General features: G+C 49.4%; 1 long non-coding RNA gene across 1 annotated transcript in view; it reads right to left on the reverse strand.

The window, feature by feature from the left end:
• LOC139186212 (uncharacterized) overlaps positions 1-19,829 on the reverse strand; it is a 46,946-nt gene extending 27,117 nt beyond the window's left edge. Inside the window, exons 1-2 of the long non-coding RNA XR_011569759.1 lie at positions 17,883-19,829; positions 15,481-15,574 (exon numbers count right to left, since the gene is read on the reverse strand). This is a non-coding gene — a long non-coding RNA (uncharacterized lncRNA). The remainder of the gene's footprint in view (positions 1-15,480; positions 15,575-17,882) is intronic.
• Positions 19,830-25,420: the final 5,591 nt, after the last annotated feature.

Genomic DNA, 25,420 nt, shown 5'->3' on the forward strand with positions numbered 1-25,420 from the left:
CAACTTGTACAAAAGTGGTGCGTTAATTAAATAGTGATTCTAGTATTCGAGGACTAGACAGCCAATGACACAGTAAAAGAATATTTCACATGAAAAGCTATTCACAGTAAGTGGGAAGATGTGGTTATAATGTAATTATACATAAGATAAAGAAATAGTAGAAGATCCCACATCAAAACTTCAATGGCAGCCAGCAAGGGCTAGGATGTTAAGATGCTTTTATTTCTTTTGCTTATGTGTATGTTGTAAACCTTTTAATTGTCTCAATTCTGAATAAGAAGAACCATAACTTTGACGGCATATCTGAAAGATGACTCGGAGCCCACCGTGACCCTCAGCAGCAGTGAGCTGGATGAGCAGGTGTCGGGGCTCCGGGCACAGGCGAGCAGAGCACCTGGGATGCATTCCTGCCACACACGGTGAGCCTGAAGGCAACTGGCCCTCCAGAGCCAACCTCCACCTGCAGGGAACACGGCCATGAGAGGGCGAGTTCAAGGGCTGAACATGGAGCCAGAGGACAAGGTCAGAACAGGGGACACTGTGGAGCAGCCCAGGTTCTGCGGGAGTTCGTGAGGGGCATGGTCTGCTCTGTGTGCAAAGACTCAAGGGACGTCATGAACAAGTGCCGTGTGTGAGAGGGTGTGGGTGCTCCGCGCTGGACGTCTATGTCCCCACCGCGTTCACGAGCTGAACCCCAACCCCCAGCATCACAGCATTTGGAGGCGGATCTTCAGTAGGCAGCTGGGTTTAGATGAGATGATGAGGGCAGGGCCCCATGATGGCACTGGTGCCCTTATAAGACGAGCTGGGGACCAGAGCCCTCTGTCACGTGAGGCCACGGCAAGAAGGCGGCCGTCTGCCAGCCAAGGGAATGGTCTCACCAGATCCCTAATCAGTCAGCACCTTGACTGTGGACCTTTCAGCCTCCAGAGCGGTGAGAAGTGGCTGTCTGCCGTTCACGCCAGCCCAGCTCTCATGTTTTGTCACAGCCTGCTGAGCGGAGACCCGCAGCCCCATGGGAACAACCAAGCATCGGGGAACAATTTTAAGCCAATCAGGGTAATTTAGTTATGTAAGTAGATCAGTGTTACTAATTCTAACACTGGCCTCATGTCACCTAAGAAATGTCCATAGTTCTTAGAGATGCAGTCTGAAGCAAGCAGGAGTAAAACGGAATATTGCTCCAGGTATTTCTTTACCTGTATAAAAGGAGAGCGTGGGCAAAGCAGCAGAGCATAGTCGCTGTGGAGTCGGTTGACGGATTCACCAGTGCTCACACTCCTCTTCACTCCTCGGCTCTGTGTCTTAGGTTTTCCATGATGAAGTATTTTAATGTGGTCAGGGATTCCAATCTTTCTCCACTCAAGCACAATCCCAAGGTGAGCTAGGACACAGAGCCACCTGAAATACATGGGTGCCTTTACACTGAAAAAAGAGCTTCTGTGCAAAGTGACCTTCAGACATCTCACATACACTCACCTGAGCATGGAGACGGCTGCAGGAAATCTAGGTTTGCAGAGCTCTGAGGAGGGAACTATGTCGTAATGAAGCTGTCGTAATGACTGGATTCTGAGTTCAGAAGCAGTTTGCCCAGAAACACAGAGACAACAATGGGGGTAAGAGCCGGTATTCATGCCATGCTTTACGGCTTGTGTTTCTTCATACGTCATTTTATCTCAATCCTTTCTCATTTAATCCCTTACTTCAATTCTAAGATGTAAGATTACTCTCTACCTTTGACAGACATTCCTGCAGAGTCGCTCAGAGCAGGGAATGTGAGACAGACATGGCCTCGGATCTGTCTGCTTGGCACCTCTGTGCCTGGCAGATGCAGACCTGACACATCACTTCCCAACCTAAAGTCCCTCAACCCGCAGCAGCCAGGTGGTGGGAGCAACCATGCGTCCACAGAGACGAAGGTGGAACATCACTCAGTCTCAGAAAGGGAGGGGACTCTGCCAGTGACTACAACATGCACGAACATGGAGACATCACGCCGTGTGAACTGAGTCAGACACAAAATGACACACATGGTATGATTCCACTTTACACGAGGCCCCTAGAGCAGTCAGGCGCGTAGAACTGGCATGCCAAGGGCTGGGGAGGGGCACGTGGTGAACTCCTGTCTCATGGGGTCAGAGTGCCACTTTGGGAAGGGATAGAGGTTCTGGAGGTGGGGGCAGTGATGGGAGCACAGAGTGGAGGCGCTCCATGCTGAGTGCTGCGCTGTGAAGTGTGAAATGTCACGTTCTGTCTGTTTAACCTCTGTGCTCAAAATCCTTCCACAGCCATCACCCAGAGGAGCCGTGCTCTCCCCAAGGCCTGATGTCAGGAGCCCACCCTGGGCCGTCCTGCAAAAGCCCTGTGAAGAGGCCACCCTGGAGGCAGACGTGTCCAGCATCCTCACCCCGGGCTGCACACGGACCATTCCTTCCTCCTGGGGTGCGCCCCTTCCCCGGTGAGCACCCCACTCTGAGCCGCACCACCTGCCTGTCACCCCTGCTCTGCCCTCACTACACACCAGCCATATAAGTCGCCACCTTGCAGGCCTCAGCTTCCTCACTGCAAAGCGGTGTGACACACCTGCTGGTGTGGCGATTAAGTGAGCAGGCACATGTACAGCCCTTAGAACAGGGCCCGGCACAGGGTGAACACTTGTCGCCCGGAGACTATCCTCAGACAGGGCTGCGACCCGTGGTCTCAGCAAGAGGCGGTGCCCCCTTCCTCTGCTCCCCACGCAGCATCTACACACGCTTCTTTTTCTTTTGTTAAAGAAGTAAATAGTGGCATTGTGTGTGTAAACGTGTGGAAGCCGTTGGCCTGTGGGCCCTGGAGGTGAGACACGGTCTGTCACTTCCTCGCCCAGCACAGCAGCCCGGGCCCACCCCCCACCCATCCAGCTGCTGCAAGACTCCGTGGAGGCTGGGAGACCAGGGCCTCGGCATGTGCACCTCAGGACGAGGAAAGCAGGGCTCGCCTAGCCAGGCGCAGCACCGCCAACCTCACCAGGAAGGTTCACAGCCTTAAATAATTCAGACGTCTAAGCCCCACACAAGTTAAACCACTGCTATGAGGCAGTGAGCAAGCACCGCACTGGCTGTGTGGGCGCCGGGGTGCCCTGGGGCAGCAGATCGGGGCCTGCCTCTGGGCCCTGCCCCTCTTGCCCGTCCCTGGGTCTCGCCTCCTGAGCAGAGCTGCCCTGTCAGAGTCTCAGGGCGGGGGACAGGTGGGGGCCAGTTTGGGATCCGAGTGCCCCAGTGAGGCGGCTGTCACTACCCACGACACGTGTCAAAGGGTTTCTGCACTGCTCACCAAAAGCAGCGGCTCTGACTTTACCTTGAACCATAGGTAGAGCCAAGGTTTCCACTTACCCCACTCCCCCACCCCGCCCTCCTCACAGGATATGTTAAGCCCAGGAAGAATGCCTTAGTAAACATCGTTTTCTGTTTAAACATGTTAATAATTGTCAAATTTGGTTTGAGGGAATGTTTTATTATAATGGCTGTTAACAGGAAGGTCTCCAGCTGTCAAATCACCTCACATGCTTCACAGAGAAAACTTGAGGAGTCCCAAGGGTGGTCCAGGACCTCGGCGTGGATTAGCAACCGAGGAGATGGAGTTGGGGGGTGTGTGGAGAACACTCAGGACAGAACAAAGAGAGACTCAGACTCTCCACTCAGGGGTGCCTGCTTGTTCCCAGGCCCTGTCCTGACACGTCCCCAGAGGTCCAGTCAAAAGGCAGAACCAGCTGTCTGGGGGCAGGGGCTGGCAGGCGAGGCCAGAGACCCTCCCAGGCCAGGGGCTGCTCAGTGACCACCCTGAACAGCCAGGTTCTGCCACCAGCAAACCTTCCCGGATGCACTAATAAGCACTGATTCTTTCATCCTTTTAGAAAAACAATCATCACCTTCAACCAATTTGGGAGCAGTTTTGAAGAACGTTTGAGGAGAACATTTTCAACATCTATTTCCTCCATGAAGCCCTATGGAGGCCTCTAGAGTTGGTCCTACATCTTGAATCTTGAGGGAGCGCTGAGAGAGGAAATACTGAATTGGGAACAGGTGCAAGGGGCTGTGCCCAGGAAAGAGTTGAGTTTTGTGTTAAAACCTGATTAGCAAACCCATCGGAGAAGGCAATGGCACCCCACTCCAGTACTCTTGCCTGGCAAATCCCATGGACGGAGGACCCTGGTAGGCTGCAGTCCATGGGGTCGCGAAGAGTCGGACACGACTGAGCAACTTCACTTTCACTTTTCACTTTCATGTATTGGAGAAGGAAATGGCAACCCACTCCAGTGTTCTTGCCTTGAGAATCCCAGGGACGGTGGAGCCTGGTGGGCTGCCGTCCATGGGGTCACACAGAGTCGGACACGACTGAAGTGACTTAGCAGCAGCAGCAGCAAACCCATCCCTTTATCCACTTTGAGAGCTTCTCCCAGGGACCCTGGCCAGAAGAAGGGAGGCCTTGCTTTCTAAATGAGATGAACACCTTAAAAGCTGTAAGTTAAACACCTTCTTAGGTTTCACAGCCTTTGAGAAAGACTTTTTCTTAGAAGATTCCTGTTGTAAATACTTTTGTTAAATAAACAGTGTTCTTAATCATGTAAATCTGAGTTGCCCTGAGTTGGATGATTTTGAATGAAAAATCACTCTTATTTTTCCCACCAAATATTCAAGACCTTTTGACTCTCTCGAACCTAAGACTCCACTAAATCCAGACACACGTTCCCCCAAGAATTTGGCTGGTGTCCCAGGAGCCCTGCAGCCTTCCACAGCCTGGCCCTCGTTTCAGCCGCCCCCACGGGAACATTAAACACAGGACAGCACACGGCACGCACAGAGCCTCGCTCCACAAGACATGAAGCCATGGCCGGGCCCCAGCCCAAATGCGGCTGGCCACCAGTGCGGGGTGGGAGGCTGTCTCTGCACACACCCCTGTGACCCCGCAGGTCAGGGGCCAGGACAGCAAGACGGGCGCCCAGGGCCTTCTCCTGGACCCGGGTCACTGCTGGCCAGCCCGTGGGCCGAGCAGCACCTCCTCCCCTGACTCCGATCCTAGCTGCACCATTTGGCCTGGAGGACCCCCACCCCAAGAGTGTTCAAGCAGGCTCCCCAGAGGCAGGGGAGCGCGCCTGGGCCCCCAGTCCCCACCCCAGGGCTTTCACCAGCTAATTAGCCCTGGAGCCACTTGCCTTTGTTCCCTGCAGTCCTGGAGGAACCTGATGCCAAGCTGTGAGCCCACCAGGCAGAGCGCACATTCCAGAACCTGGGCTGCCTGCCAACCCGCCTGCCGGAGGTCCCCACCCCCGAAACCCAAGCCCAGGGCGTCAGCCCAGCAGTCCCGGTGGGTCCCACTCTGGCACCGCAGCCCAGGGAGGGCTCCTGGCCCCGCCCCCACCCCAGTTACCACTGCCACAGAGCAAAGGTGGAGCAGCCCTCACCTCTGTTACCAGTGGCCCAGCTGTGGCTGGGGCAGGGCTCTGCTGACTCGGGGGCTTTCTCCTCTCATTGTTTCCAGTACCTGAGCCCTGACCCCAGATGGTGCTGAGCCCAGCCCTGTCCATCTGGGCAAAGTTGAGGCTACCTCTAAACCTCATCAAGTCTGCTTTTGGTGAGGAATACCCGAGTGGAGGCCTTCATCACCACCTGGGACACTGGGACCCCAAGATGTCAGGAGACAGTACCAAGAGGACAAAGCATTCTCCTGAAGCTTCCAACACCTGCCTTTGCTCATGGCTCACGTGCTGGTTTCCTCTCTCCTCTCTTGGGTCTCCTTGAATTTCAGTGACCCCACCTCTAAAAGGAAAAAGACCATTTGGGACCCTTTGGGGGTCTCATCTTCTCTGAACCCCAAGACGCTTGGAGGCAGCACCTGACTCCATCGAGAGTCCCCCTTCTCCCCACACCTTCACCCTGCCCCTCCCACTCTGCCCTCACCCCACTGAGCCCCAACATGCCTTGCACACAGACACCCCGGGCTTCCCTCCAGACTGACTGTCCTCCCAGACCACCCTGTGACAATCTGGGCCGGAGGCAGCGTGTCTGAGGCCAGGTTCATCCTCTAACAAAACTGGCTCCTTCTCTGACCGTCTGCTCTCTGTCAGCACCACCACCTCCTCAGGCAGCCGGGCTTACAATCCCACCCTGGTCACCCCCCTTCCTGCCACCCCCACATCCACCGTCTCTGAGCACCCACCAGCCCAACCTCCCTCCTGTCCAGCCCCAGCAGTGCAGACTCTGGGCTGCTGGCGTGGACAGCTGGACGGACCCCTGAGTGGACCACTGAACGGACCCCCCAAGTGGACCACTGTCGTCTGGAATCCGGAAGCACTAGAGCAGAGCTGGGCCAGGGAAGGCCCATCTCCCCCTGACCCTGGGTCCCACCTGAGGCCTCAGTAGGGTGGGTGTCAGGCTCTGGACTGGGTACTGACTGTTAGGATATCAGAGCCGAGACTCTCGTGCACGGCGACAACCAGATGCCAGCCCACCCGTGAGCACGGCCAGTCCCTCCTGTCCCCATGGGCTTCCTTTCACCCCCTTCCCTGGACTCGCTCTTCCCAGGGCCCCCACTCCCCTTCCTGCACAGCCGGCTCCGCCCCCTAAGAAGCCCCTCCTCCAGGAAGCCCACCACGCCCTCCGGCTCCTGAACAAACATTTTCTCGACCTCCACCAGGACACATTCCCCTTCAGAACCACTCTCTGTCCTGCTTGAAACTGTGGACTGTCGGCTCCTCTTCCATCCTTCATAGAACCTTTCATCCTGAATAAGGAATAGAGAAGCCAAGTGGCATTGCGTGGCTCCTGCTATGTGTGTAAAAACACAGAAGCTGGGGGCAGTCCCCAGCCATGGTCTCCCCCAGCTCCACCCCAACTGGGAGTGACCCAGGAGCGAAGGAGCAGAGAGGTAAACCCCCAGACAATGAACGCAGGCCGCTGTCCTAATGGACAGCCATGCACGCCAAGGAGCCTGGGCAGCGGGTGGTAGGGTGAGGGGGGACTTACCCAGGCTCCAGGATGCAGGCTGGCTGCCCCCGGCTCCTGGGTCAGAGGCCAGGCCTGCCCCTGTCAGCCTGTGGGTGACTACAGGCCCACCCCGCACCCAATCGTCCTCCCCACTACAGAAAGACTCACACACATTCATCAGAAAGGACTTCGCTCACTCTGCTGAGTTGATATTGTAGGTTCTGTTGTCCTAGAGCACCAACACTGAACAACAGGAGGAAGCATTTTCATGAGAAAACAGAGAGGCAACCTCAAACTCCTGCCAGGCTCACATGGCCAAAGGTAGGTGCTGCTGGATGGGGACACCCCCAAGCAGCAGACCAGCACGGCCACACAGAAGGTGTCCCCTCTTAAGGCCCTGTCACCACGGGTGCACCCCTCTGGCTCCTGTCTGTCACAGGTCTGAGCCCAGTCCCTTGGGCCATTTCTCCAGAAGCCGATGGTGGGGGTGGGGGAGTTCAGGGGCGGGATGCGGCTGCTTCAGAGGAGGCGCACCCCCTCTGCTGACGCACTGAGAGGCAGAAGAGCTGGCTCTCCACTAGCACAGGCTCCCAGCCCCCAAGCTATTTCTACAGAAATACAACGTACCCCTGGGTAGAAATAGCACTCGTGGCGACCAGGAATTTTCTTTTCTTTTCTTTTCTCTGTCCCTCTACAGAAGCTAAAGATACTCGCACCATAGGAAGAAAGATGAGCGGAGAATAATTTAAGATACCTCTGAAGCGCCTGCTTGGGCTATTTTTACTGTTTCTCATTCCATTGAGACAGAAGGCTCTAAAAACGGACGAGGAGAAGCCAAGTGTTGCTACAGCCATCTGGTGAGTCCCTCGAGTGCAGACGCCCGCTGCATTCCTGGGTCCCCACAGGTGACACAGACGGGACAGTGCAGGGATGCGGGGTGGGGAGGCGGGGAACGGGGTGACCCCCCAGAAACAAAGGCTGAGGTGGACCAGAGGGAGCTAATTGTTCACAAAAGAAGAGACCGCCTTTAAAATCAGCTAACAGAAGGAAGGTGGAGGAGCCCTTTTAAAGCAGAATTCCAGACAGAAACGCTCCTCAGGCCTGAGGTACGGCCCAGCTCTCCTGGGGTTTGCAGTCTGCACCCTGCCCAGCTCCACCTCCTTCCCAGGACGGCACCTCCCACACCCAGGGCCCTGCATCCTGGGTCAGGGGCCTCCTGAGGGCACTAGCACAGCCCCTCCTCTCATCCTTGGACCACCCTGCGGTACAGCGCCTGCCACCGCCTTACAGAGAAGGGAGCCAGGCCCAAATGGGACAGTCCACCACCCAGTCACAGAGCAAGGAAGTGGGGAGCCAGGCCCAAGGGGAGTCCGTGTGTTCTGGCCCCTGGGACCAGGGCTTCTCTAGAGAAACTGGCCCCCACCCTCTCCCCCGCCCCCTCTCCCGTTTCTCCTCTCCCTCTCCCCCCAGATCCCTGGGCAATTCCCCGCATCCACCTCCACACCTGCTTATACCCTTCTCCCACCCAGGACACCCTCTCCCATCCTCCAGGTTGCTCTTTCTGAAAAACTGTCTGAAAAATCAATAAGAAGTTCTTATCTAGGCCGTGGTGGTTGTTTAGTCGCTAAGTCACATGTGACTCTTTGTGACCCCAAGGACTGTACCACACCGGGCCTCCTTGTTCTTCACTAATCTCCCAGAGCTTGCTCAAACTCATGTTCATTGAGTCAGTGATGCCATCCAGCCAGCTCATCCTCTGTTGTCCCCTTCTCCTCCTGCCCTCAATCTTTCCCAGCATCAGGGTCTTTTCTAAAGAGCTGGCCCTTCACATTAGGTGGCCAAAGTACTGGAGCTTCAGCTTCAGCATCAGTCCTTCCAATGAATATTCAGGGTTTATTTCCTTTAGGACTGACTGGTTTGACCTCCTTGCAGTCCAATGGACTCTCAAGAGTCTTCTCCAGCACTACAATCAATTCTTTGGCATTCAGCATTCTTTATGGTCCAACTCTCACATCCATACACGACTACTGAAAAAACCATAGCTTTCACTATATGGACCTCTGTTGGCAAAGTGACGTTTCTGCTTTTTAATACACTGTCTAGGTTTGCCATAGGTTTTCTTCCAAGGGGCAAGTATCTTTTAATTTCATGGTTACAGTCACCATCCACAGTGATTCTGGAGCCCAATAAAAGAAAATCTGCCACTGTTTCCACTTTTTCCCCATCTATTTGCCATCAAGTGATGGGACTGGATGCCATGATCTTAGTTTTTTGAATGCTGAGTTTTAAGCCAACTTTTTCACTCTCCTCTTTTACCCTCATCAAGACACTCTTTAGTTCCTCTTCACTTCCTGCCATTAGAGTGGTATCATCCGCATATCTGAGGTGGTTGATACTTCTCCCCCTCATGGATCACAGTCTTGTCATAGTCAAGGGGCTTGTGTAACTCAATGAAGCTATGAGCCATGGCGTGCAGGGCCACCCAAGACAGACAGGTCATAATGGAGAGTTCTGACAAAACATGTTCCACTGGAGGAGGAAATGGCAAACCAATCCAGCATTCTTGCCTCAAGAATCCTATGAACAGTGTGAAAAGGCAAGGCCTGGCATTACTACTAAGTTTTTTCAACCATCTTTTGCAGAAAGTGCTGAATTCTCTGAAAATGAGGACAATGCTTCACTCTCCCCCAAATGCCTAGAAAAGGGCTAAATGTGAAGTATCAGGTCCACTAAACCGGAAAACCCCAGTTTCCGCAGAAGTGATGGAACCCCGAGGACAGGTGGGCTGTGCCCCTCACATTCAGCATCCAGACAGTTCCTCCAGGTGTGGTGGTTTCTAAATCACTCCTCAGGGCTTGTCCCTGACGCGCTAACCCAGTCACAGCTGTTTGGGAAGCAGCCGAGGACCCGCTCCCGATCCTGTAAGGCGTCTCCTCAGCAAGACCAGCAGAGTCTTCTTGTGCAAAACACCCGAAGGAAAGAGAGTCTAGAAATGGGGAAGGAAAAGCACCTTTCTCTCCTTTCTGGGGAAAACTAAGTTCTCTCAGCCAGCGAGGCAGGCACGTCTTGTGATCCCAGGGCCCCTGCCCCAGGGCTCCTTGGGGGGAGGCAGAGAGGTCACGTGTTCTTCACGAGTAAGGGGTGCTCACTCCCCCACTAACTCTGGCCCTGCCCTGAGCACCTCGTAAGGAGCAGCAGGACGTGTCAGCCAACCAACAGCCCAAGGCTCCACCACAGGAACAGGGACATGGAGCATGTCTAGCAAGCCCTGGTGCTGGAGGAGCAACAGCCTCATGGTTGCAGCCACACAAACCATGACAGCGGTGCCAGGTGGCTTCTGGTCCAGGTCTGACACCAAAGCGGCTGAGGGGAGACGAGAGAAACTCACACTGACGCTCCTACCACGAAGCTCACTGTCACAGCCATGCTACAAGACAGATACTCTCAGCAAAGAGAGGGTATATCTCCAGCTGCTTTTTAGGGCCAAAGGGAAGAAAAGTTAGTGATTTTGTTAATCATTATGATCACAGTCATGCCCCTGACAAAATATAAAAGAATGAGGGTATATCTCCAGCTGCTTTTTAGGGCCAAAGGGAAGAAAATTTAGTGATCTTATTAATCATTATGATCACAGTCATGCCCCTGAAAAAATATAAAGAATCAACAAATTAAAATAATTTCCACTTTGAGTCAAAATAAAACTCATTAATTCAGACTCTACAGAGACAAAGTCATTTTAAGAAAATCAACGTTATCCTTTTATTGTAGAAGACACAAAACTGCAGAGAATGCTAAGACACCCAAGAGGGGAGATGTGGGATATTCTTAGGAACCTCCCCAGAAAGATGAGCTGGGAGCTCTTGACTAACACTGCTGAGCCGGTCACTCGCCTCTCAGTCACTCGGCACATGGGTACTCAGAGTCCTTCAAGTGTGGCCTGATCCAAGACACTGCTGTCCCACAGCAGAGCAGATAGACATGCTGCCGAGCCTGGAACCTGAGACGTGATGACACATTTCATGACGAAAACAAGATCCTACAAGTCAAGTTCATGAACAAAATCAAATATGTGGAAGTATTCTTGAGCACTGAAGGGTTATCCTGATGCTAGCCAACTTCATCCACATAATCCCAGTTGTCTAGTTCTTTAAGCAGCAAAACTTGAGTCGGTTCTCAGATATTCCAGCCGGCAGATATTTCCCTTGATTTGGATAGAACTTTCTCTCCATTTAATTTGTTCTAACTCTGATATGACTGTGTGTCTAGAAGAGATTTGAGGTTCTGGAATCAAAGATATCATTTATCACTTCAGAGATAAGGAAGATGAGGTCCAGGAAAATTAAGTGACCCTCCAAGGTCAAATAGCAAGCTGGCAGCCAAACCAGAACAAAAGCCCAAGTCTCTTGATGAACCTAAAGGTCTTTTTTCCACAAACTGCTTGATTTGTCCTCTAGTAAATCACACAGAGTGAAGATAACTTACAATACAGGTTCAAGAAAGGTTTAGGATGCATAATATATAAATATCCCCTATGAGCAAATAAGAAATCAAGAGAGAAAATAAAAACAGGCAAAGATATCAACAGACAATGCCCAGAAGAAGGAATCTAAATTTTCAGAAAAATATCTGTAATATATATCACATCACTAGTAATCAGGAAAATGAACAATGAAGCAAAACACAACTTCACATTCATAAGATAAGCAAACATCTGAAGTCTGGAAACAGCTCTTGAGGCCTGGAGTGTGGAGCAGGGAGACCCACTCCCCGTGGTGGGGGGCTGGCCAGGAGCTTCCACGGGTGCAACCACACTGAACAGCAGCCAGCAACACCTCAGCAAGTCAGAGGGGGCACCAACCCCAGGCCAGGACACACCCCAGAGGAGTGACGAGCACGCTGCACAGGGGAACACAGACAGCAACGTTCTTTGCATCATTTTACCAGGGAAAATACTGGAAATAATTTAAGATAACAATTTCCTTGATAGAGTGGAAAATCAATTGGGAATGTATAAATAAATTCTGACTCATTCATACAGTGGTACGATGAAGAGCATTTAAAATGAATTAACTAGCTCTACACATATCCATAGGACTAGGTCTCAGACACACAATTATGAGAGGCAAAAAGGTGCAAAACATAAGCTGTACAGTAGGATACTATTTGTATAATTTTTAAATACCCTCCAAAATACCATATATTATTTTAATTTGATACACACTTACATGGTAGAGATGAAAAGAGGAATTTGCTTCGCAGTGAAGGTGCTAAAGCACAGATATAAACAGTACACCCCTGCTTCAGGATAATGATTACCTGGGAGGAAGGTGAGAAATTACAGCCAGAGGCAGGGCTGGCACCATGGAGGGCATTCAACTCTGCCTCTATTTCTATTTTCTTTTTAAAAGTTAGGGCAAAGGATGGAGAGGGCATATGTGTAACTGTGGCTGATTCACATTGATGTATGGCAGAAACCAACACAATATTGTCAAGCAATTAGCCGTAAATTAAAAATAGATAATTTTTTTGAAAAGATAGGGCAAAATGTTGTATTTGTGACTGTACTCTGTATTTTATAATCAATTGAGAAAATAAATTCTTAATAAGAAATACTTAACACAACTTGTCAAATATACTAAAAAGCAATGTCCCAGGCAGAATGTGCATCTAAACAACAGGTGGTGACTGGGGAAACCTGCTCTTTCTGAGCCCCACATATTTCCTGCTGGGATCCATAAAAGGGTCAAACTTAAGCAGAAGTCTTTAAGGAAGACTGGTTCTTCCTGGTTAGGCTGAGACACTTGGACTCCTCAGCCTCAGTGACCTTCTTTTCAGAAGACAATGTTCCTAGAACTCTTACTGGCTGTCCCAAGCTGCTCTTTTATTCTTATTTCATAGACAGATAATAGACAATAGATTTATAGATATAGCTCTATAATAAATGATAAATAATAGGTATATATATATGATAAAGATCAATAATAGATAAAAGATAGATACTGATGATAGATATAGATTAATAATAAATAATAGATAAATGACAGATAATAGATCTAGGTGGACAGATACAGACTGATAATAGATAAAGATGATAGATAGATGATAAATAACAGATAAAATGAGTCACCTATCCCATGAGGCTCTCTCTGATGTTGGCTTTCTCTCCTTCCGATTTATAAGATACTGGAGTTGGGGGGTGGGGGGCTTGGGATACGAAAGGTAATAGAGAGAAAAGGTTGCAACCTAACTCCCCTCTTCTTGAACATGGGCTGGACTTAGTGACCTAATTCCACAGAACAGAGTGCAGAAAGTGGAAATGGTAAGTGTCCAGTGAAAGGGCTGAGCAGACACTCTTAACCAAGCGCACGTTCACCTCCACCAGAGACAGGGGGTAAGTCAGACGTGCCCTCCTCTGATAGAATGGGCTCAGAAGGAGCTTCACACCTGTGGTATTCTGTCCAGAAACCCGCAAACCCAGAGAGTCAGAAACTGCTCCATGACTTTCTATCTGACCTTAAGTGTGACCACGACTCCTGAATGCCATGTCCCCAGAGGTGCTAAATGATATTACCATTGAGTGGAGAGGGGGCCAAAAGGGCTTTTGAGGTTCTCTTTTCAAACCTTGAGACACAAGTCTATACATTTGATGGTTCTCAAAACCAGGGACTGTCTGATACAAAATGCTGCCCTTGTGAGGATTTTAATCATCACACAGAATTCAGATCAAATTTTCTGGGGCCTGGACTGCAACTGTCTTTGGAAATTAACTATTCCATAAACTACTGATGAAACCTCCTGACTGATGCTTGCTTGTCCCCTGGCACTTACTGGACACTGCTGCTCTTGGAGGCTGGCCCCCAAGAGGAGGGCACCAGTGACACAGCACCCCCCACCCCCGCAGGATGCACCCAGCACACCCAGCCACATCCCGCCTCTCCAGCCCCCAAGCCTCCAACCTGCCCCTCACCAGACAGATGCTTTGGTCTCAACACTCATCCCTAACTCAGAAAGCCCTCCCCTGGCTGGTCCTGGCCATGTTCTGGAGCCTCTGGCCCTCCGTGTCTCCACAATCATCACAATTTTCACCTCATGATCACTGTCACACCCCCATAGTCCACCTTCTGCTCTGTCCAGCCTACGAGCCCCAGAGCCACCTGTGCCAGGCACCTGCCCAGCACATCACAGATGTTCACCTGATCACTGCTGAAGGAGATGGTTTACACACTCCAGGCAGAAATCCCCCTGAAAACGAGCAGTCGGAATTGACCATGGAAGCAGGCAGAGCGGTCATTTCAAATGAGAGGCATGGAAAGGTCTGCCAGACTCCAACCTGTTAAAACCTTGCTTTGGGGGGAAGGAGGTAGAAATACAAAGCCCATTTTTGGGAGAATAATTAAGTACACAGGAGCGATGATATGTATGCATTATGACTAGACTCCCTAAGTACATAACTTGAAAAAACAGAATGCAAAGTCAGGGGAAGTCCTCCCCACAACTGTGCTCCCCTTCAGGGCACTCAATCCTCTAAAATACAGTCAAAACCTGGTCCCAAGAGCAGTGCTGCCGGAGGAACTAGAGACATGTCACTATCCGGAAGCCACTGTCCTTGCTTTCTTCTGCCACAGCTTACTGGAACCAGTATAGAAGCCCAGGTTGAATCTCTGCTTTGAAAATTAATTTGAGTAGTGTAAAAGACTTCCTTCCAAACCTCTTGCTTTCTGATACAATTCAATGGAATCGTTCACTCTGAAACAAAAACTGACAAATTCAGCCTTAAGAACCTACCTAACCTGTGCATCTAAAAAAATATTGAAACTCAAATATTTCAGGGTTAAAAAGCATCCTTTTAGGCATATGGTGCAGCACATGGGGCCACAGACCATGAGAGCAGCTGTTGTTGGTCAGAACGTTCCCCTCTCCTTTCTCCGTGGCCACAGTCAGGAGAGAAGGGACCAACTCTCCGTGATTTTCCGCGTGCACGGGGACTGTGAATTCCACAAGTTTCCAGGCCCCGCCCACCGCATCCCACTCCGGCCAGAGAGGGTCGTTAATATTAACCAACTAATGCTCCAACTTCCATCATGTGAGGGAAAGACATTACTTGTTGCCCAAATAGCCACATACCAAATGGATGAATTCACGGTGACTCTTAGAAACAGCACTTGGAGAAATTTCCATGGCTGAGCACAGACTGCACCGTCACCCCTGCCAGACTCCAAGGACACAGCACCACGCTCACCACTGGGGCACCAGAAGGACAGCTGGACCCGCTTCCCCGCTTCCCCGAAGGACTGGACATCCACTCAGGATGCCCTCGGCACCCTAGCAATGCCAGGCTACATAGTAATAGATCTTCCTCACAGATACTTCTCCCCAAGTGTCAAAGTGTACAGAAAGGTTATTCACCTTTTCACTGTTACTTATTACATAATTATCTGTTATGATGTTTCTTATTGCATTGTTACTTATTCTGTTGTTGCTACGATGTTACTTATTTTGTAACAAGCAGTGCCCCTACCTCAGGGTGCTGTGTGGCTCAGAAGTCAGCCTTCCTGGGCTCACATGATGAAAGAATTTTGTTTGTTTGTTTGTTTTTTGGTCTTTGGGTTTCTCTACAAAAAAAAGAAAAAATTAATTAAGAAGAGAATTGGTCTTTGGCCTTCTAATTTACACATCTTAGATTCCCACCCAAGCTGTCAGCCTTGGAGAAGACAGCCAGTGAATCCTGCAAGTCTGATAAACTACAGACTGATCCAGCAGAGCACTTTGCAGTCCTGGGTGATATTGCGCAAGGCCAAGTGAGCAACGATCATCTCTGTCGAGATCCTGGTTAAATGGCCCAAATGTCTCCAGCCTCAGTTTCCGCACCCACTCAAGGTAACCAGCCTTCCTCAGGGACTTCTGTGAGCATTTAAAGTGACACACAGAAGACACCGTACACCCACCACTCCCTTCCCCCCAGCTTCTCAGAAGAACTCCCACCTAGGAGTCAAGAAGATTCCGAGAAACTCCCAACAAACCTCACAACCTAAACGCAAGTCAAGTGAATGCTTTTATACTCACTTTAAATATTTATAAATTCATTTGGATTCTATTAATTCACACGCTGTGATCATTTCATCAAGGACCTTCCTTAGGAAAAGAAATCTGCTTCACAACTAAGACAAGTTACAGTGCCAAGAATATCAGACATAGGATATTCGTAAACCCCAGCAGTGTTTTCCTGTATCCTGATGCAGTTCAGGAACTCAGCTCCCACGTGCTGGTTGTCGGTCCCTCTTATCAACCACCAGTGTAGGTGACGACAGGGAGCGCTGGGTTAATGAGCAGGAGCCAGGATAAGTGCAGAGCAGCAGAAATTCATTTTCGCAACAACATTTATAATTGGAATATTTAATAACTTGGTCTTATTTTCTCTATGAGGACTCCAAATACAGGCTCACACAGACAGCTCAGCCTCCGAAGGAAGGACAAAGAGGCCAAGAGCCACCCTCTTGCCCAGACCAGCACTGCTCGTGTCCAGTCTCCTGGCAGCTGGGAGCTGATGCTGGCATGCCCTCCACACTCCACCTGGGTGCAAATTTGCATGTCACCTTCCCAGTCCTTGACCTACTTGTGCAGCCAGATCACTGCCTTAAACTGTTTACCCGAGATGTGTTTTGACATGCATTTTTCTCTTCGGCAAAACCCTCTGTGATTTATGGGAAACTAAAATCATGTGTTTCTCGTTAGTTTACACTTTTAAACACCAAAAATGTTATTTTGTAGAGCTATTTCAATGTCCACAGAGTTTTTCAAAGACTTTTTTCTTGGAAACAGAGGTCAACATCTTGCCCAGGGAAACAACCCCCAGACTCTAAGGACCAGGTTTGGCTCCAGACCTCCAAGTCTTTGGATATGCAGAAGGCATTCTGTCCAGCAAAGAAATGCCACCAGCAGAAGAGTCCCAGAGTCTGCTCAGTGTACCATGAGGGCAAGTCTGCCATTCCCTCCAGGGTGCCCGAAGAGTTTACATCCACCCTCCTGGGGGACCCTGGGGTGGGAGTCATTTTGCTCACAAAATCAGTAACATAGAGTCCATTTTCCCACTCAAATGCATCTTTTGAGTACTGCCAGACAGCGCTTGAAAAGATGTACTTGAAGAGATGCCTGTTCTGTTTCAAAACTTTAAACTTAATTACAAACTGTCTTCACTTAAGAGTGTTTTGAGGTTCCTATCTAATTCAAATTGGGTGCATTACTGTGAAACCAGGGAAGATCTGCAGACAGGAAAGTGTGCCCCTCAGCACTGTCCAGCCTGCACCCCTGCCTTCCCTCCTCCTCTCCTCTGCAGTCCTGTCTCCCCCCGGCTTCACTCACTGGCCTGCCCTGGCCCGTCTCCAGCAGTGTGACCAAGTCTCCCTAAGTCTGAAGGACGCCATCCCTACCCTGGGAGACCACCCTGAACCACAGGCTCTAACAGTGGGTGAACTTGGCTGCCTCTACTTTAATGCACACTGTAGATACTTTTGCACCATTTGGAGCAACTAATGGCCTGTCAGACACTTGGGAGTTATTCATTTCTAAATACAGATTCATTTTAGATACATAATGTATGGTAGGTTATAAGATGCATCTCAGCATGTTATAGAAGAATGCTCATCTCTTTTCAAAAGCAATTATCTAACAAAATTACTACTATTAGCTGTATATGGAAGTTGTTATAAAATCATGATTTATATTTTTTTTATGAACGCACTAGAACTCCTAGAGTGTCCTTCAGGGAAGCCACAGGAAGCACCAAAGGTGGCTGTAAAAAGCAAAGACACAGAAAGGCTGCCTCAAATGAGGCAGGAGACCAAAGAGGAAACAAGGAGCAACCCCATCTAAGAATGTCCTGCCAGCTCAGAAGCTCCAAGCATCCACCGGGTGTCAACTTACCATTAATGACACTTTTAGAACTGCTCTGTGAAACCAACCCAGGCAAGCACTGTCATCACAAGAATTCACTTATTTATATCCTGTCCTCTCATAGCGGCAGCCATACCTGATTTCATATGTAAGGATTTCAGATGGAGAATGTTGATTAAAGGTCGCCATGGCGACCACACATTTGTGTCTCCATGGTGACACTCACAAATGGGAAAGACCCTTAACTTTAATTTTATTTAAAGTTCCAAAAGATGTTTTCTCCTCAGACTGCATAATATAACAAGGCTAAGTGGATCTTGCTCTCTGCTCCACTTGTTCTTGGGAAAGCAAAGGGAGAAAAAGGTAAAGGGGAGGGAGAGGTGAGAACTCTTTAGAATAGATAAGATGCGGATTCCTGTTTCTTGCCTGGAACACAAATCAATGGCCTTTGATAAAGAATAATAACAGTGTCCGATAATTAAGCATCTCCTCTTTTATAGCTGTCTTCCTACTGAATCTTAATGGCAGAGGTCTGTCCTACTTTACAGATAAGAAGACTGAGAAGCAGGGAACGGGTTGGCCTGAGGGTGTACTGCTGGGAAAGGACGGGACTAGGGAAAGACAAGGCTTTCTGACCCCAAAACTCCTACCACTCACTCAAGGGTCTGAGCCAAGCTGCCACTCACCCAGCTCAACTGAGATGGGAAGAGCCCGGATGAGAAGCAAACCAAGTCCTGAACCTCAGCACCTGATCTCCAGATAGAGATTTCAGCGAGACTCCATCAGTCATACCATTGCAGGGAGATGTAGGCAAATGAACAAAAATTGAGCGGGGGAAAACAATGGTATTGCTCTCAGAATACCCAGCAAGCCAAGAAGGTGACTAGAAGGTGGCATGACAGTGACATATAAGACAGAAAAGCCTAGAACTCTTGGGCAAGGAGAAAAGCCTCTCCAACTTTGTAGACCAAGTGTATGCAGAGAAGCTGAAAACAAAGTTCCTTAAGACAAAACCCAACTTTTCATTAACTTTATGTTTAAAGTATAGCTGCATGTGTGCTAAATCACTTCAGTCCTGTGCAACTCTGTGCAACCCCACAGACTGTACTCTCCAGGTACCTCTATGGGGATTCCCCAGGCAAGGATACTGGAGTGGGTTGCTATTCCCTCTTCCAGGGGATCTTCCCGACCCAGAGATCAAACCTGTGTCTCTTACTTCTCCTTATATCTCCTGCAATGGCAGGCAGGTTCTTTACCACTGAGCCACTTGGGAAGCCCCAAAGTACAGCTTTTTTCCCACATGTCCTTCGCTGTTCAGTGGAAGCCTTGAGGAGCCTCTTCAATCCCTCTGGGTGGAAGGCTGAGCTGAGTCCCAGAGCCCTGCTCTGTGCCCCTGTCTCTAGGAGGGTGGTCAGGCTCATCCAGGAAAGCCCTTCTGACCTGAGTGTCTCCGTGTGACCACTGAATACATCACCTCAGAGCCCCGATGTCCCACTCACGGTCCTGCTCATCTGGTCCCTTCTGACCCTTTTTGTGTGGGTGCTCAAGCCCCTCCCCCAGTCAGCCTTCATTGGGAGGGATGTGTCCCCTCAAGACTTCCTGTCTAGGGAACTATACCTGATGTATGTTCTATCCGACATACTCTGCAAACTTCCTATTTTCTTATAACATATTCATGTAAAAAGAAGGACATCTGGAGAACATGTTCTCATGTTTTCATAATACAAACTTTCATTCTGCAAATCCATCTACTGCATAAACAACCCTCAGGCAAAAAGTAGAAGCAACAAGGAAATAGCCAGTCTTCCTTCCTCACTGCCCCCACTCCCTTGACTGTTCAGTTCAGTTCAGCTCAGTCTCTCAGTCGTGTCCGACTCTTTGCGACTCCATGAATTGCAGCACGCCAGGCCTCCCTGTCCATCACCAACTCCCGGAGTTCACTCAGACTCACGTCCATCGAGTCAGTGATGCCATCCAGCCATCTCAACCTCTGTCATCCCCTTCTCCTCCTGCCCCCAATCCCTCCCAGCATCAGAGTCTTTTCCAATGAGTCAACTCTTCGCATGAGGTGGCCAAAGTACTGGAGTTTCAGCTTCAGCATCATTCCTTCCAAAGAAATCCCAGGGCTGATCTCCTTCAGAATGGACTGGTTGGATCTCCTTGCAGTCCAAGGGACTCTCAAGAGTCTTCTCCAACACCACAGTTCAAAAGCATCAGTTCTTCGGTGCTCAGCCTTCTTCACAGTCCAACTCTCATATCCATACGTGACCACAGGAAAAACCATAGCCTTGACTAGACGGATCTTTGTTGGCAAAGTAATGTCTCTGCTTTTGAATATGCTATCTAGGTTGGACATAACTTTCCTTCCAAGGAGTAAACATCTTTTAATTTCATGGCTGCAGTCACCATCTGCAGTGAGTTTAGGTCACCTATTTTCTGGCCTCTGTAATGGGGCCAAGGAAATGTGAACAGTAAACAGGAAGGCGGTGCTGTGCATGCGGGCAGCCCCCAGAACAACCACTGAGCAGAAGTGACAGAGTGTGGCCGGGGTGCAGGGGACAGCCCAGGGGGGTGGGGGAAGCTCTGTGGTCAGCAGGGGGAGTGAAGACACTGCTGACTCAGCTTTGGAGGTTACTTTTCAGTAACAAGTATTAATGTAACCAACACTGTGAAGAGCACCTTGCTGCTCTCATCAAAGCCGGTGAGGCTGTGAGTCTAGACGTCTGAAACACAGTGTATCGGGGGCCCCAGAGAAGCAGAACAAACAGGAATACAGATACAGACACAGATACATGTGACATAATACTCAGAGACAAGGGAGGGGGTGGTTTCAAGAACTGGCTTGTGCAGTCATGCGTTAATGGGACAAGCCTGGAGTCTGCAGGGCAGCCCGCAGCTCCCGGGAAGGGTAATGCTCTGGTCCAGGGGCCACGGCCCTTCTTCTCCAGGAAACCTCAGCATTTGCTCTTCAGGCCTTCAACTGATGGATGAGGCCGCCCACATTGTCAAGCATAATCTTCACTTAAAGTCAATTAAAGCCAAAGACGTCAGCCATATCTGCAGACTACCTGAACTAGGTTTGTTTGTTTGTTTATGTTAGAATATAGCTGATTAGCAATATTGTGCTAATTTCAGGTGTACAGCAGAGTGACTCAGTTATACATGTACATGTATTTATTCTTTTTCAACTTCTTTGTCCGACCAACCAACTGGGCACCACAGTCTAGCCAAGTTGATACAAACCCAACCATTGCACAGGAAGAAAAATGGTTTTCTTTAAAAGGAAAGTGCCCGAAAGGGCAGGATGTCCCTGGGGCAGGCATGTGCCTGGGGACAGGGGAAGCAGCACAGCAGGTGCGGGGGAGACGTGGGGCTGAAGGGGGTGATCCGCCACAGCCAGTCCAGGGGTCTCCCTGGTAAAGGTCACAGACAGGAAGCCACCAGCATCCAGGAGGTCAGCAGGTGTTTTGAGTGCATTTAATGGACAGTCATTTCAAATGGCCAAAACAAAGCGTCACCAAAGCAAAGCAGTGACTCCCTTGCGGGTTCCCACTACCTATGACTCTCAGTCAAAACTAAGACCTTCAAGCCAGTTTCCTATGCTTCATGACAATGCAGTGGCCTCTAATTTCTCCATCTCTTTCACTTTTTACCACAGTGAACAAGCCTCGAGCACCCAAGGAGCTTGTTTGGTGCAACTGTCAAGGCTGAGAAGGTCGCTGGGAAGATAGGTGGGTGGGGGCAGGCCTGGGAAGATGCACACAAACACATTAACACCTTAAAAACCCTTCTGCAGGAAACTTCATTCAGTTTGGGGTGAATTGAAATAGAAGTGACTAAAATACACAGATTCCTAAGACAAGAGCAGCATCACGGTAAGAATGCCCTTATTATCCCAAATTAGCTGCAAAAATCCCTTCAGAGACTTGACAGAGAGGTAAAAAAGAGACTTCTCACAGCATCACAGAACAGGAAAACCCCAAGATAAGAATACTCATACAATACAACTGTTTCATAACACAGTCACACAGGCTTTTAATACCCAGCAATTACAGCAAAGGAGAATTAAAATTGCTGCGGGAAGTGAGGACGAAACATTGGAAAGAATTCACACTAACAGTGAAAGAGAAAAAGGAACTCTGGTTAAAGTCTTAGGAATCCCAGAGTCAGGAGGGCGACATGAGGAGGGCAGCTTGCGCGGGACCCGTCTTTGCCCCCAGCTCACCCCCTGCCCCACAGGGCCTTAAGTGACCAGGCTGCAGAGCGGACTCAGAGAGCAGCCACGGTCCCTGCCTTCAAACCTCTTAGCATCAAGCCAACGTCCTCTTTTTTCTGAGCAATCTTGTAGTTATGGAGTATTCTATCCTCCCCAGAAAACTGAGTGATTAAAAAATAAAAAAACCGGCAGGAATGACGTCTGTGCAGCCTGATATCAGTCAACTGACCCTGCCGTGTCATGTCCTAAGCAGCACACACTTGGGGTGGCCAGTCCTGCTCACCGTGGGTTGTCCACTGGATTCTCCTCAAGACCCTGGGGTGCAACAGGCAACAGACACTGGAGCAGCCCATGGGGATGGGAGAGAAAGCACGTCCACGCAGCTGAGGACTGCAGATGGCTGGCATGCCAGCGGGCGATGCAGAGGTGCACACAGAGGTACCGTGAGGGCACCAGAGCCCAGGGGAGGAAGGGAACACCTGACTGAGAGCTGGGAGGTTCGCCCGGGGAGAAGAGGAGGAAACCCACCTCAACTGGGGTCTACGACGTGGACCAATGTCGTGCTGCAGGCACTTATGCTGGGACTTAAAGGGGAGCTGAGCTTCAGGCAGAGAAAGAGCGTGTTCCAGGCAAAAGGGCAGGACAAACATAGGCACACACACGGAAGGTAGGGCAGGCAGGATGTCAGCTCCACCTCAGGAGGACCCAGGGGTTCATCCCACAGCCTCCGTTAGCCTCAGTGTCCAGTTCATAGGCAGCAGATTAGGTCAGGACACATCACGTCAAACGATGAGGACTCAAGGAAAAATTCGCACCCCTCCTGACATCCAGCTAGGCTATGTGCTTGCCTAAAAAATTAACAAAGATAAAAAATAAACCACATGACAACCTTACGGATCTTTTAATTAGTTGAATTAGACTCCTCTGGCTCAACTTCATTTCCCTCACTCAGTATCCAATGGGCCCGCTGTTCTCCAGGTATGACATTCAAACCAAGTGCCCGTGGACGTCACTGCGGTTCACACGTTTCCAGATTCACAGCCACCTCCCCTAGGGCCCCACCGTGAAGCTAGTGCACAGATGTCCCAACACAGCCTCCAGACGCTGAAAAGTACTCGTTGTCACCACTGTCTGCTGGGCAGCCAGGAAAGAGGCACAGAGATGCTGTGGTGCCTGCTGACCACTGGGCTCTCCCTAGAGGTAAAGATCTCGCTCCTGAAAAGTACTGACATGCTCCAGCAGAAACCTCTGCGAAGTGTGAACCAGGTCCCTGAGAGCTGAGATGCCTCCCAGGCTGGTGTCCAGACCTACACTTAGGAGGCTACCCCGGGGAGGAGCTGCGGTTCAGCAGGCATAAATCACCACGTAGCTGCTGCAGGAATAACATGACAACTGCTACAGGCATGTGCTGGCAGACTCGCCAATTCCTTCATCTTACACATCACTTCTGCAGTATTTTCCCCAAACCTGGGTGAAAAAACACAAACTTCACTAAATGATCTATTCACATGATTGAATAAAGGTGGATATCAGTCAGCCTGTAAGTGTGTTTTAAAATAATAAGAAGATAAGAGGGCTGATGACCTGAAGAATACTGAGCGGTCTAAAGCCACTTTTTAATTTAAAATTTTTACACTTTCCACTGACTAAGAACAACAATAAAAGCTCCTCTGATCCAACCCAAAGGCAACCACATGCTCATCCTCTCTGAGCTCAGTTAACAGGCTCTGTGTGTGTGAACCATGTCCCTGCAGGAGTTGCCTACATAAAGACGGAAAGATACACACACACAGTTGGGGATTTGTAAACTACAGTTTCCTGTGTAAACCTGCACTGATTTTCCTCTGACTATATGATAAGAGGTGTGATGAGGATGGATGGTGTCCTTGGCATATGCAGATGCCACAGGCAGTTTGAGGACGAGATGGTTGGATGGCATCACTGACTCGATGGACAAGAGTTTGAGTAAGCTCCGGGAGATGGTGAAGGACAGGGAGGCCTGGCGTGCTGCAGTCCATGGGGTCGCAAAGAGCTAGACACGACTGAGCGACTGAACAACAACAATAGCCAACCTTCCTCAAAACATATAGACAGTGTCCTTCTCCTTCAATACCTCACTTAAAGGACAGTAAAGTAATAAAGGGTTGATAAACCAACAATGATGCACAGACGGAGGGGGTGAGAGGTAGGTGAACTTAAAGGCGTGAGAAGCTACAGAGAGGAACTGACAGTACAGGAAGGACACTGGGAGCCCCGGTTCCAGGGGGCTCAGGAGGGCTTTCCTCCAGGTCGACCCCAGAGGCTTGGTGTACCAGGGTATCAGAGCCAGGAAGGACCGCACCGAGGAAACAGTGCAACCAAACCAGAAAAGCAGAGGCAGAGGCAGAGGAGCGGGCTCTGGGCAGGAAAATGAGGAAATAACTGAAAGTTATTATATTGTAGGAAGGTATTGACTCCACATGCATTGATTTCCAACCAGATAAATACCTCCAAGCCAAAACGAAAAAACAAAAAATCTAGAACTTTACCCTAAAACATCTGACCACTACAGAGGAAAGAACTAATCATTCTAGTATACAGAAGTCCCCAGTAAAACATATTGTCACATCTAACACCCTAAATCAAACCCCATCAATTCACAAACACCACTGGTTTTTAGCACCTCACTTCTAAATTAAAAGGTCAGCCAAGAATCACCAACATAAAGCCTTCATCTTAGAAAAAAAGGCCAGGATAAATAGGAAAAAATACAGTGGAGTATTCAGGAATAATTTGAGTGCTTCAATTTGTATAATCATTATAAATGGTATCATATTCATAAAGCAAAGACAATGCAGTAAGTAGAAAAATTAGAGAAAGATGAAACTTTTAGAGCCTAAAACACATGATAAATTAATAAAAAGAGTGAAAGATATATTAGGAAAACCTCTCCAAAATGAGAACTCTGTCTCCTAAGGAGACAAATCTCTATTATCTATTGAGATAACAGACAAGAAGTATATAGAAAATTAGTCTAAGAGGTCCAAGATCTAACCAGTAGAAGTTTGGAAAAGAGAATGGGGAAAAACAAATGGGAAGAAATTATCATTGTATTCAAGAGACTTTTCCAAAGATTAAAAGATACAATCTCCAGGTTTAAAATGCTCCCACATGCCTAGAGTAATAATAGGTGAGACAGGACCTACACCTGTTGTACACCTAGCTACAACATTGTGAAATTCAGAATACCAAGAATGGGAGGACGTTGTCTTAAGGAAGAAAAATCAACCACAGTGTAGAACAAAAGGCATCGGGCAGCTTCCTTGTCAGTAACAGCAGATGCCAGTGACAATAAGAGATCCTCTCCAAACTC

The sequence above is a fragment of the Bos indicus genome, chromosome 12, assembly GCF_029378745.1.
Source record: "Bos indicus isolate NIAB-ARS_2022 breed Sahiwal x Tharparkar chromosome 12, NIAB-ARS_B.indTharparkar_mat_pri_1.0, whole genome shotgun sequence".
Lineage (NCBI taxonomy): Eukaryota > Metazoa > Chordata > Mammalia > Artiodactyla > Bovidae > Bos > Bos indicus.